This window comes from Nothobranchius furzeri, chromosome 15, assembly GCF_043380555.1.
Source record: "Nothobranchius furzeri strain GRZ-AD chromosome 15, NfurGRZ-RIMD1, whole genome shotgun sequence".
Classification (NCBI taxonomy): Eukaryota; Metazoa; Chordata; class Actinopteri; order Cyprinodontiformes; family Nothobranchiidae; genus Nothobranchius; species Nothobranchius furzeri.
Window position 1 is genome coordinate 46286518 of NC_091755.1, and position 14038 is coordinate 46300555.

The following is a 14038-nucleotide window of genomic DNA, read 5'->3' on the forward strand; positions in this document are numbered from 1 at the left end:
AACCACAGAGTTTTTCAAATTGTGTCTTTGTTCTGCTGTCAGAGTTTCAGGACCTAGCTCGGTATTTTCCATCTGCATCGTCATGACAAAACTCTGAGCTGTGTCCCTCTGTCCTCTGATTCTGTTTTCCCCTTGGCAGATTTTTTTTGTATTTGTTTCTTTTTGTCCACTCTTTTTAGCCCCTCCCCCTCCAGGCATTCAGACGGAGTCAGTAGTCTCCTGATTGGCTGCTGCTCTGGACATGCCCTGCCTCCTGCTCCTCCTGAGGAGGTGGAGGAGGAGGAGAGTGAAAGTGGAGAGGCAGCAGACGTGTTGCAACAGATGGCCTCAGCAGCAGCAGCGGTTGCTGCACCGCTGATCTCTGGGGCGTCGCTGGACTGAGAGGAAGAGGAGGGAGGAAGAGGGAGTGCCGTGAGTCAGATCTGTAGAAACATCAGGACTTTTACTTCCTCACAGACAGGAAACAAGTTAGGAGGAAATGGGAGCAACAGTTGAATGGATCTGAGTCTTCCTCCTCCTCCTGTCTGGGAGGAGAGCACCTGCTGACAGGCAGGAGGAGCTGAAGGAGCAGCAGCAGGAGGTGAGTTCCTCTGTTCTGCTCTACTTCCCCGTGTGTGTGTGTGTGTGTGTGTGTGTGTGTGTGCGTGCGTGTGTGTGCATGCTCCACTTTGCTGCCTCGCTGCTGTTTCCAGGCCATGTTGTACTTTCAGCTGTCATGTTTCGGTGTTTGTGTTTATTGCCTCCTTCCTGCTGAGCACGTGAGCTGTCGGGAGGGAGGAGGAGGTGGGAAAGGAGGCGAGAGGCGGTCCCACCCACATCACTTTGTTTTATTTCATGTTCTCTTCTCCCTCCGTGAGGGGAACAGTCGGACAACTTTTCCACACTAACTGTAAATAAATGCTGACTTATGCATAGCTAGCTTCATGAAAAGCCTCAGTTCAGAGAAAGAGTTTACATCCGTCAGCTAATCTTGCTACAAGCTAAATTTACTAATCAACTCATTCACTGCCAATGACGGCTAAAGACGTCATTTGCATGTTTTTACGGTGTGGGCGTCGGACGAGCCCCCGCACCGTGAGAACAAACATCTCAGCTAATCTTCATCCGCGTACGTCACACGTCACGTGATCAGGAAGCAGAACATCCACGTGTTAGGAGATCATTTTGGGTCGCTGCTGTAAAAAAAGTGAGGAGCGAACCGGAAAAGCTTCTGCCGATCACAATTCAACAACGGATCATGAAAGAACGGATAACGCTCGAAACGCGCTGATTCTTCCTGATGTAAGAGGAGAGTCTCTGCTTTGTTTTGGTTGTTTTGGCGTCGACGTCGTCCTAGCGCGCAACGTTCTGTCGCTTAAAAAAAACTGTAAAAACGGCGAGAAAAACTGGCAGTGAACGAGTTAAACACAGTGATCTCATTATTAAGGGGTACTTGGCAACTTTTTCATATTTTAAATAATTTTCTCCAGCCAGTATGTGGTAAAACGCCCCTTTACAGATTTTATGAAAGGCCACCCCGCACCTATCGTCCCCTGTGGCCAGAATATTCCACTTGCAACTTCAGACTGGCAGCCGCTCTGTTGGGACTGAGAAATAAATGAGCTGACATACCTGGTGCTGCAGTCTGGTTCCAGCACGTTTCCTGCATGTTTTAGATCAGGAACATATCTGATTGGTTTTATGTAGGGATGAATCGCTCCTGTAGACACTAATGAAGGCTGGCTGACGTTTCAGCTGTAAGATTAAGGTGTTAAAAAAGAAGAACGCGCAGCGATGCAATATTTTTGCTTTCGGTGCTCAAAACAACCCAAAACTGCCTAGTTCCCTTTTAAAACGGCTCCAGGTTTCCAATAGGAAGGTTCACAGGACGCCTCTGGATGTTCTAGAGAGTCTAGATATTCAGCATCGCCATGTGACTGAGGCTCAAAATGCTCAAGGTGTAATTTTTCTGACTTCATGTTGCCCTCTGACCTCAGAGTCAAATATGCACAGGAATATTTACTTATATCGCTATTATTAATAAATAAATATCATTAGGTTAGAGCTGCAGGAATCAGAAATCGGCCCTCAAACCCAGAATCTGCGCTTTTCTTACAGTCATGACTAACGGAGCTCAGTGGCTGTAGATGGAGAGAACGCAGAGCAGACCTCTAACAGCAACACACACACACACACACACACACACACACACACGGCGACTCACGTTTAAAACTTCTGAGCGAAAAACCTCAAGTTTGATTCAGGCTCAGCTGAGCAAAATGATGACATAACTGGTGGTCTAGAGGTCGTTACCATGGCAACGCAGCCGCAGGACCTTTGAACTCCCAACAGCCCCAATGTCTCACACAGACTCTTCTGTGTACTTTTTTCATCTCTGTCTTTGGTCGTTGTGACGCTCTTCATTTCTGAGTAGCGCGAGTCACAGGAAGAGGAAAAGTTCCTGACAAGTCCGGGGGGGGGGGGGGGGTATGGCAGGTGAAAGGTTAAAGGTTAGAAGGTAATTTGGACTGACGGAAGAACAGTTGAGAGGTCTGACCTTTGATTAGAGGCACAACTGTTTTATTTATGCCGGGTTGTGTTTCTCAGGGTTCTGTGGCGTTATGGGTTTGGATCAGAACTGAACTGATGATTCTGTTTCAATTTAAAATGAGCGCCAGCATCTAAAAACCAGCAGAATGTCTCTGCTAGTAGAAGCTAACCATTAGCACCAGCACCTCCACCACACAGCAGAACTCCTCCAGGCTTGTGTTTTTTGTGGAGACAAAACATCAGCGTTGTAGATCAGAGTCAGTGGTAGTCGTGTTGTTGTTAGCCAATCAGAGGAGAGATGTCCAAATATCAGGAAATAAGAGCACAAATCCTGCCGTGTTGTACCACCTTCCCCAACTGATTTCTATGCCCTTAAACAGGCGCACGCGCTCACACACACACGCGCTCACACACCTGAAGTGTTTGCCCTTCTTCATCTCCCACCATCAGATTATGATAAAACCAGTAAATAGGATGTTGTCTGTTGGTTTTTTAGACAGGAAGTGATGAACGTGTGATCAGGCTGCAGCCCACACACATCTCAGAGGTGTGTGTGGGGTTTTATTACCAGCGCTTCTGTTGCTTCTTTGACCTCGGAGTGTTTTTAATCCTTTATGTGTCGAACATTAGGGATTCTCTTCACCTGCCAAGTTTTAGTTACAAGTATGAAGTGAAGTTCACCTGTACCTTCGAGTTGCATCTACCAGAAGAGCTGCAGATGTTCTTGCTGGCTTTGACGGAAAAGTATCAGAACCTTCAGAACAACAGTGTTTGGGTCTGCGTTTCTGCTCCAATACCATACAGAGGATTTAAAACCCGGCCATCACCACATGCAACACTTGCCCCAAGCCCGACTAACACTGAAGGGAAAGGGAGGAACGGTAGCTAGGGATGGGTACCTTTGACATTTGAATCGATCCGGTACTAATCGCCAGTACCTAGGAATCGATACCGGTACTTAACGGTACCAATTTTAGATACTTTTGAGTGTTTATTATTTTAATTCTCTTTTATAATTAAATATATATTTTTCTCAATATATAACCATATTTGATAAATATCACGATAAATAACATACAACTGTTTGTATTTTAACATCGTCCTTGTAGTTTTATAAGCTGATAATTAAACTGAAGCAAACATCTTTACTGTGAACTAAATTTACTGTGTATCTTCATTCCTTTTACCTTCCTTTTTCTTTGATTTTTTCCTACTGGGAAGATAGAATTTCCGAGGAGAAAGCGAACGCACCATTAGCTGATAACAATGGCAGCAATGGAAGCTAACATATCAAGCTAACGTTATCTTAAACAGTTTATTTAGCTGCTGGAGCAGATTAAAACGTTGATGCCTCACACTTAGATCGTTGTCGCTGGTTTCATCTTCACCCAATCATTTAGTAAAGTGAAGCCAAACTTTAGAGCACGTTCATGTTCTTCTAGTCGGAAATTCGGAGTTCCGAGGAGAAAGCGAACGCACCATTAGCGGAGAGGAAGCTAACATATCAAGCTAACGTTATCTTAAACATTTTATTTACCTACCGGAGCAGATTAAGATCGTTGTCGCTGGTTTCATCATCACCCAGTTACCCATCACATTTAGTGAAGTGGACCCAAGCTTTAGCGTGCGTTCTTTCTACCATGCTGCTCTGTTTACAACTGGCTCGCAGCGACCGACGACATAACGCTCTTGCGCATGCGCAGCTGTCTTGGCAAGTTCTCGTTATGAAGGACGGGTACCGAAACGAGGCACCGTTTCAAATGGTGTGAATCGGTGCTCAGTCGGTACTACGGAATTCGGTCGGTACCTTAAAAAGTACCTAATTCGGTAACGGCAGCAGAGGAAGAGTGGGACGTATGCAGCCTGTCCTACGGCTGATCCATTTTTCTAACACTACTTCTATAGGTTTGATTGGATTTTATCTGTAGGACACCGGGAATGACAGATGTGTCCAGAATGAATCCCCAAGCTGCATCAGCACCGATCTGCTGATCTGATGCCATTGCATATGTTCACGTCTGTAAAGCAGCAGTAATCAGATACATCTGATTACTCAGATCAGATCAGAGCTGTGTCCTTCAGAGGGGGGGGGGGGCGGTGCATCGACCATCTTTTATCATCTTTTATCATCAAACCTAAACCCTCTGGACCATGAGGAGATGATGGAGTCCCACACGCTTTGTCCTGGTGATTCCTGGTGACTCCGTTTGGTGAGGAAGCATCTCGCTCTGAAGTTTGTGCAGAACTTTTTATTAGTTCAACTGTAATGAGAGTGGTGGACTCTGGGGGGCGCTAACGAGTTTGTTCTCTCGGTAGAAAACATTCTTTCCTGTTTTATTACCAAGGTTGTTTTCTTTGACTTTCCATCAGCGTCCCATAAATCTCCTCATGAATCTCCTGAACCTTAATTGTCCTTTTCACGTGGTTTCAGCGACAGAAGGTCGGCCACACTAACGTGTAGCTTCTCCTTAAGCTGCTCTGATTGGTGCTCCCGCTCATCACGCCCTTTCATAATAAAGCGCTCTCCTTCCTCCGTTTCTCTGAAGCAGAATGGATGAAACTGGTAATCGCTGCTTCATGGCCGACCTTCAGAGGGAACGGAGGCAGGACGGAGGGAGAGAGGTTTTAGTTTTTAATGAAGCTAAATTCTTTATGGAGCAGATTTCAGTTCTGATGCTTCAGTGGTGAGGAGGAAAAATGACAGCTGACTTCCGTTGTTTTACTGGGAAATGTCAGGATTTTAAAGCAAACATCTGGAGAAGCAGCGGCAGGATATGTGATGATATTCCATAATGTTTGGTGTGTATTAGAAACGTGGGAGGAAACGAGGGTGGGATGTTCGTATACGTGCATCCTTCCGGTACACGTCTTTTTCAGTCTTCACTGGTGCAAAAATAAGATCAGGTTCTTCTGAGTATCTCATCTCTCCGCTGGTTTAGCAGATTAGAAGTTGTGTTATCTCATAATCTGACCGCAAAACAAAACACGGTTTTAGTTCGGCTGCTGCTGGTCTTGTTGAGAGTGTTTTTGTGTTGATGTGAACTTGTTACGTCTAAACAGATAAGAGGAACGCTAATTAAACTTTCCTTCTTAGTCTGAGAGATGCACAGGTCAGTGTGTGTGTGTGTGTGTGTGTGTGTGTGTGTAGCACGGCCTCCATGCAGCCCCATGTATAAGTCAAACATGATTTTGTTGCTTTTCCTCCTTATTAAAGCAACACTAAAGAGTGTTTACTGCTTTAGTCTAGTGATGTCATACTCAAGCAGGCGGCTCCATCTCTCAGAGGAGTGTGGTTGTAGACGTCTCAGTGCCTCGCTTCACCGTGCGTAAGATCACGACTTTCCAAATAAAGCGTCATGACGTCACGCGCGTATTGTCAACTCTTGGCCCCAGTCTTAGAGTAACACAAAATTGTTTTTAAAGCTTTAAGTTAGAGCTTTAAAATTGATGCCATTGATTGTTGGGTTAGAAATAGGGATGCGCCGATACGATACTGGTATTGGTATCGGTGCCGATACTGATACCAGTATCGGTAAAAGTTAACAGATACCAGTAAATGATACCAATGCAGTTGCTTGTAAGTGACTTCACTGTAACGTGTCATTTCTGTTCACCTAATGTTTTAGTTTTGTGATCACTTATATTACTTTTTATCTACCTCACAGTCTTTTCCTATTGAAAACAGAAGAAAATAAAACCTGTATTCCAATTCATAGCATTTTTTTGTGTGGTAGAAGTATCTGTATCGGTAATCGGTATCGGCAAGTACTCAGATCCAAGTATCGGTATCGTATCGGTTTGGAAAAAAGTGGTGTCGTTGCATCCCTAGTTAGAAATTTGACCAGTTTCTTATTTGACACCGCTCTGCTGACAAAAAAAAACACCCTAAACAGTTTTGTGGAGCGGGTAGGTGCCCTATAGCAGAAGCTCTTTACCCTTCTTTATGGCTGTTAGCCGTTGTGCTAGCAGTTAGCTTTTCAGTTCGTCAGTAAAAAGCACAAAAAAAGAAGTTTCCTTTTCTGTTGGCATCATGGCAGAGTCTGCCAGTAAAAGTAAGGGAGTAACGTCTCAAGAGGTGAAGCAAAGAGCTAAAACCAGAGTGAACATCTTCGTGGCCAACACTAGTTTGAGGGAGCTAAAGGAGGCTACAAAAACTGTGGTTTTGAACCTGTGTCCACCCTGGGACTGGGAGGTCGGGGTTCAAATCCCGGTCGGGTCATACCAAAGACTTTAAAATTGGGATCCAACGCCTCCCTGCTTGAAGCTTTGTTTACGCTTGACGCATTCACTTTCCGCTTGGTGATGCGGCTCGCGGATGGAGCGCGCTTCACAACTCGCAGCGTTTATGGTTCATGCGGCTTGTCTCTGTGGTGAGCCAATATTCTCCCAAACTGTAGGGGGCAGCATGGAGCTCCATGGAGCTGCATCCAACACTACACCATAGTAGAAGTAGAAATGACTGTTTACAACATGGCATTCCAGCATTTTTAACAGCGTCCTCGTCTTTTCCGACAGTGCGAGCTATTTCTCTCCAAGAATTATTAACAACATGTTGATCACGGTGATCTCTGAGAGCTGAATCATACAAATGTCTGTATTTACGAACCTCTGCCGTACTAGTTCTTGCCGGTCCGCCATGTTTTTCCACGTACGACAATCCGCGAGCTTAGAAAATTTCCTAGGTGCGCGGTGCGGAAATTTTGGGCCGTGCGGAGGTGCGGTGGAGGGGCGTGGTTGTTAAAATGACGCAGCTTCGCTGCGTGGAGCCGTGCAGACTTTGCGTACGTGTCAAGCATAAACCAACCATGACACTCAGCTTTAAGGGGTTGGACTGGGGGGTTAAGCCACTGAATCGTTCCTGAGCGAAACCACAGCTGCAGCTCACTGCTCCCCACGGGGATGGGCTAATGCGGAGATGTAAATTCACCAGTGTGTGATGATTAATGGGACTTAAACTTTAAAATCACCAACTGATAGTGACCTGGCTTTGTTGTTACTGAACTTGTGCGTAATCACGTTTCTTGCCCAACACAAATCGTGGCTTTTTTAGTATCGGTCGCCTCATGCTACCATTAGCTTTTGTTAGCGCTAGCTACAGCAGGCTGGGCTCTTTACGACAGCACGGAAAAGCAGGAAAACTCATTTAAAAGTCAGTTAATGAACTTTAAAATGTGACACCAGATAAATGCATCATAAATGAATAAAGATCATTAATAGCAAGACGTAAAAGTTCATCATGAATGATTCTGGTTCTTCAGATTAGCGAGGTGGAGCTTTTCAAAGAGAACATGAAGTTTTATTCAAAAACAACTGATGACTCATTTCTGCTCCCACTCAAACAAACAATCATCATCATTCAAATTTATTTATGTTTCTGCTTCAGCGTTTTAATCATCAGGCAGCCCGTCAGCATCGGGATGAGCTGTTGGTGAACATCAAAAGCCGAGCTGGATATTTACACGGAAACATCGGGATGTTCTCTGGCGGTGGAAAGTCCACAACTAGCAGAGAAACAACGCATCGATTTACGACCCTTTAAAACTGATAAAGTACAAAAGTTTTTGTTGTTCTGGAATGTCCTAAAGGATCTGATTTACTGGGAGTTTTTACGTGGTACATCTGAGATTTTAATCCTGACGGCTTTAGCTTTATGATCCAGAACTTAAACCCTCGAGAGGGAGGGATGCAACATCCAGGGTCACAGACATGGAGGCGAGGAAGAGGAGGCTGAAATCAGAGCTGGAGGATTTTATACATAAACAAAAGTCTGACCTCCTCCTCCTTCATCTCCTTGGCCTCCCTCGTGTTTGGAGGCATCGCTGTAGAACCGGTTCTGTTCTTCTTCATCTCCTGGCTGCAGCGTTTCTGCTCTTTTGGTTCCTGTAAAAAAAACATCTCGTCATTTCTATTATTTAGAAACTTCTGACGCAGTAATCAGATTTAAAGGTGGATTCAGATGGACCTGAAGGTTCTGGACCCAGAGCTGGTCTGCAGACCTGGATCCATTCTGTGGAGTTCTGTTCCAGCCAGCACGCTGCCCCCATCCTGAAAAGACCACCAGCCCCGCTAATTGGAGATGTTGTATCGCCTCCCTCGTGTCTCTTTGCTCTTTCAGGTTCTTTCACAGAAACCCGGTGGGAATCAGCTGCTCGGAGCGAATGGAGCGCAGAGGCAGAAAGTCATTACTCCAGTGTGTGTGTGTGTGTGTGTGTGTGTGTGTGTGTGTAATCCCACCATCAGTATGCCGCTCATGCTCTGCAACAGGAGGGAGGAAATTGAAGAGAAGGGAGGAGGCGAGAGTCCAGTTCTTTTGATTACAGATGGTAAATGTTCCTTCATCATCTCCTCGCCGCTCCTCGTTCCGGGGATTTGAGGTGGACGTGAGGAGAATCGGGCACCGGGTTCTGTGTTCTGGTTTTATTGGAAGCAGAGCCGGGTCACGCGGGTCGGCTGGGCCGCTGTTAGGGTTAGGTCCTCCTGAAGCTTCAGGGTTTTCCCGCCGTATCACGTCACACATGTAAGGAAACATGAAAATGCTAAGCTGAAGTCTTCCTGTTGGGAGTTCTCCCAGGCTGTCCTGGATTTTGCCCACATGGTTTGTTCTGAACCTGCATCCAGAGTCCAAACTCCGGGTTCTGGATTCGGTTCTATTATTTGGCTCTGATGGGCTTGGCTCAGCGCCGGCGTTTGGGATCGGGTCGGTCTGAGGTTCTGTTTGAAGTGAAACCGGATCTTGTGCTGCAGGGAAGATCTGCTCTCGAGGGAATTCCCTGCGGTTGTCATTCTGCGTGTTTACATCCCTCCGAGTTCACCAACCCGGGCCAACCCGAGGTTCTGCTCTTCTGGCTCCTCTTGCTCCTGAATCAGGAAACCAAAACCTTAATCTTTATGTGAAGAACTTTAATAATTAATAAAACGTTCATGAATCTGGTTCCTAACAAGGTCCCGGACCCAGAAGAACCCAGAAGAACTGTCTGGGTGTCTCTGCAGGACTGAAGCAATCAGTTCAGACTCCTCGAGCCATCGAACCTGTCCAGATGTGCAACTCTGGATCAGAACCATCTAAAATCACATGCTGGTGTGAGTTTGTCGTTTTGTGGTGAAACGAGGCGATGCGGCGCGATGAGTGGCGCTGGTATCAGGTGAGCTTCTGAGAGGCAGATGTTAAATCCAGATCTGGACTCGGGACCGGAGAGTGAGATCCCGTTGTGACCCGCTAGCTGCTGCTCCACATTCCTGATTAACGGTGCAGACCGAACCCAAACAAAGAAAATACACAACCAGCAGAACTCTGACGAGTTTCTCCATAAATACAACCGCTCCTCAGAAACCAACGTCCGCACAGGTACCAGGCCCGCTGGACCCTCAGCTGACCGGGTCACTGCTCTGGTTCTCTGAACCTGGCGGGTTCTGTGGGACAAATGTCATCATCACAGCTGTTTCCGTCATTGGTCTTTGTCACGAGAGGAACATTTCAAAATAAAAGGTTTATTCAGACATGAAATAACTTTGTGTTTTTTCCCGAACCCGAACCGTTTGCCTCAGAGACGAGCCGAATGTTCCTGAACGGACCTGAACTTGACAGACAAATCGGAAAACAGCTAAATTACTATTTCATTGTTGGTATTGACTATCGCTGGCATTTGGTCACCTGAGCAGCAGGTAGAGGACCAGGAGCTCCATCCCCCACCCCGCTCTGCATCAAGCCTGGGGTAACAGCTGTGCCGTCTCTGTTTGGTTTCTAGCTCTTCCCAAAGTCGTCTCGCGTTTCTCCGCTGATGTTTTAACGTCTGCAGCAATAAAAAGCTCCGAGTTTTCACCTATCGAGTTGTTCTTCCGGTGTAACCTTTCTGGGAATGAGGAGCCTTTAGTTTGAAGTTTTGGTCCTTTTTGATTCATCCAGAATCAGAAACATCTTTTGCAAGTCTGCTTCTCTAAATGGGACCATTTCTGGCTCAGCACAGACCCAGCGGGTCTCCATCGAGGTTCTGGTCTCTTATAAAAGCTGGAGAGAAACAGAAAACAGAGCGTGGAGTCATCGATCAGCAGTGAGTCACAGGGAACCGCGGGAGTTCCTCTGCAGCGCCTATAGGAGGGTCGGAGCGCTGCATTGGGATGAATATATGTGTGTATACAGTCTACATGTGAGTCCAGAGGTCACCTCCCAGCAGAACCTCCATTCGTCTATTTCTGTCTGCGCGTAGGTTGGATGGATGCACCGCCTGCAGGGAGGAGAAGAGGAAGCGGCTCCCGTTCGGTCTTTGTGTCCGACCTGCTCTGTTTTCATCTTCTAATGAATTAATGGGAGATGACTTCCCAGGACGGGGGTGGGGTGGTGCAGCTACGCCGGGCTCGTTGGGGATGTTATTCGTTACAGAACAGCAGTGAGAGAAGGTGCGAGTGTGGAATCAGCGGGTCAGAACCAGACCAGCGAGGTGAACTAGTGTCCCTCCGCCGGGTCGGGGTCAACCTGAAGCCAGTTTGTGATTAAATTCAGCCGCTCTGCCGGCGTTTCTGTTCCAGAGGAAACACGAAGAGAACTCCGGCCCGGTGGAGGAACGGTGTAGCTGTGAGTCGCCATGACAACGGATAAATCAACACAACGTTCTCTATTTTTACTCCAGCAGAGCAGCTGATGTGATCCTGACTGTTGGCCCGAACACGGAGAACAGTCAGAAGGTTGTTTAAATCCTTTTGCTCTTACTGAAAGCAGCTTTTAAGCATGAAATCATCCAGAATGAGGATCCACTCCAGGGTTAAGTGCTGTTCTGTAATTCCAGACGTATTTAATACTTTTAAAGATATTTTAATTGAGTAAAGCTTAATTTTTCCGGACAAAGTTAATTAAATTTATGAAACTGGCTCGTTGTCACAAAGTCTTTTTTAAAGTTTAAAAAACTGGACAAAGGCTTAAAACGGCTCACAAGAGGGACATGAAAGCCGTTAACTGTGGCGTCCCGCCGGGGTCCATACCAGGCGCAGTTAACTCATTCGCTGCCAGCGTTTCTTGTTGTTTTTACTGTTTTTTTAAGAGTGACAGAACGTTGCGCGCTAGGATGATGTTGACGCCAAAACAACGAAAACAAAGCGGAGACTCACCTCTTACATCAGGAAGAATCCGCGCGTTTCGAGCATTATCCGTTCTTTCATAATCCGTTGTTGAATTGTGATCGGCAGAAGCTTTTCCGGTTCGCGCCTCACTTTTTTTACAGCAGCGGCCCAAAACCATCTCCTAACACATGGATGTTCTGCTTCCTGATCACGTGACGTGTGACATATGCGGATGAAGATCTGCTTCAGAGCTGAGGTGTTTGTTCTCACTGTGTGGGGGCTCGTCCGACGCCCACACGGTAGTCGTCATTGGCAGTGAACGAGTTAAGTTTTACATGTGCAGACGATGCTCTGATTTATCTACCGATGAAACCAAACTGACTCACCTCAGAGATGACTGAATATGTTTCACCTCTCATCCAAAGTTCTGATCCTAATCTGGGTCTACCAGGTCTTCCAGCGGTCGAGTGCAGCAGGAAGTTGACATTTGTGCTGAAACCCCCATTGGTGACCTCACGTTAACTTTTTCAATTCAAGTTTATTTATATAGCATCAAATTACGACAAGTCATCTCAAGGCGCTTCACATAGTAGTAACAGTCAACTTTGTCGACAGTTCAGCGACACTTTGGTCCTACCAGCCCTCAGACTAGCCGTTAGCGCGTCAATCGCGGAGGATGTAAACTATTTCACTGAACAGAGGCTGTTCAGGAAGCCATTTACAACAATAGGAGTTATTTAGAAACACGTCAGAATGTCTGAGATATTTGTCAGAACCAAGTTCAGGTTCTGGATCCAAGCAACCCTGGTGTTTAAGGACCAGAACTTAAACCAGAGGGACACACACAGACACAGAGGTGAGCAGGTGGAGGCCAGGTGAGAGGGGGAGGAGTCTAACTGATGACCGCTGCTCCCAAACAGCCTTTAGCTGTTTGTAATGTGAAGGATGAATAAATAAAGGAGACAAACGTCCCCTCTTCTGTGGAGGACAAACTAAATCTTCCCTCCAGGGTCCTGCTGCTGCTGAGAGACTCTGAACCAGAGAGGAGGAGCATAAATCCTGCAGACTCTGGTTCTGGGCAGGGATTTAAAACTCTTAAACCTGGTTCTGACCCAAACTCGTTTAAAACGTGTAAACCAGACCTGACGGACATTAAGCAACTATATTTAAACCCGTTTCCTCTCTGGACTCCACAAGGACCGTCTTCTGGAAGCTGAAAGTGGTCCTGAAGGACACGGAGCGTTTGGAAGTCACCGATCTCGTCCTCTGTGGTGATAAATAAAGAAGCGGGTCACGTGATGCTGGAGTGGACCACCTCAGAACTTCCTTCTGTTTGTATTTTACGTCTGAAATAAATAAATTCAGACAGAAATCCAGTCCTGGCTCTGCTGCTGCAGGTCTATGACCTCCGTTAGAGGTCCATTACGGATCAGGATCTGGACCAGGACTGGTTTTGTTTAGAACAGGATCTCTGAGGTGAACCCTGAAGTCCCGCAGGTCCGTGACCCGTTGAGTTTATGATGATAAACATTTGTTGTGTTTCTGTTTCAGGTCGTTGCTGAGAAGACCTCTGTGAAGCATCTTGACCAGAACAAGGTAAAGCTGAAGCTGTGAGGTTCTGCTGGAGTGTGAGGAGCACAAAGCAGAACCTCTGTCTGACTCGTGATGTTCTGCGATGTGGGTGTTAGCTGGCCGTGCGGACCTCAGGAACATAACAAGTTTGTTCTGTTTAGCAGAATCTGTTCTCCTCCACTGTGACGCCACTCAGACACACATGAAGTTCAGCCGTTCACTAAATTATTAAATGACAGCGCCATCAGGTCCCTGCTCTTCTGTGTGCCCGCGTGCCGCGGCGTCACTCCAGATCAGATCATTTACTTCATTACTGAATAAAAACCTTTCAAACAGGATCTTTCTCCTGAGAGCTGGATGATGGAGCTTGGTTCAGGGCTGGAAACGGCAGCCGCTCATGCGGTTGTTTATTTAGGTGAGAAAAGTCCAAACGGGTGGAGGTGAGAGTTCTGCTGCGTGTTCCTGCTCCTCAGGTTCAGATCGCTCCACCTGCTGGTGTCAAAGCACGCCTGTCCCTGTGACACACCTGATCAGGGATCAGCATCACCTGCTTCCAACCCAGCCTGCATTCGTTCCGTCATCCAGTGACTTAATACGGTTCGTGTGTCTGCTGCCAGTGTGTGTGTGTTTACGGGTCCAGCCTTGCTGCAGTGAATTTAAGCTGTAGTAAGCAGCAGCAAGACTCTGGATCTGGTTTCTGAGGCGCCTCGATGGGTCAGGCTCAGCCCTGGCTGGAGCCTGTTTCTCCTCCTCCTCCTAAAGCCCGAGTCATGCGTCCGCGTCAGCGCGGAGACACGCAACGCCATTATCCGTCCTTGCGGGCCTGCTGGAGAGCTCCGTAAGGACGGACGGAGTCGAGCTCTCTTTTCTAAACATCCGTCCGTCG

General features: G+C 46.8%; 1 protein-coding gene across 3 annotated transcripts in view; it reads left to right on the forward strand.

Moving 5' to 3' along the window:
• The first annotated feature begins 370 nt into the window (after positions 1-370).
• The window catches only part of sulf2b (sulfatase 2b), a 48867-nt gene continuing 35199 nt past the window's right edge, over positions 371-14038 (forward strand). For all 3 annotated transcript variants that reach the window (XM_070544941.1, XM_070544942.1, XM_070544943.1), the window contains exons 1-2: positions 371-580; positions 13132-13176. The gene's annotated coding sequence lies outside the window, so the exon portion shown is untranslated. The remainder of the gene's footprint in view (positions 581-13131; positions 13177-14038) is intronic.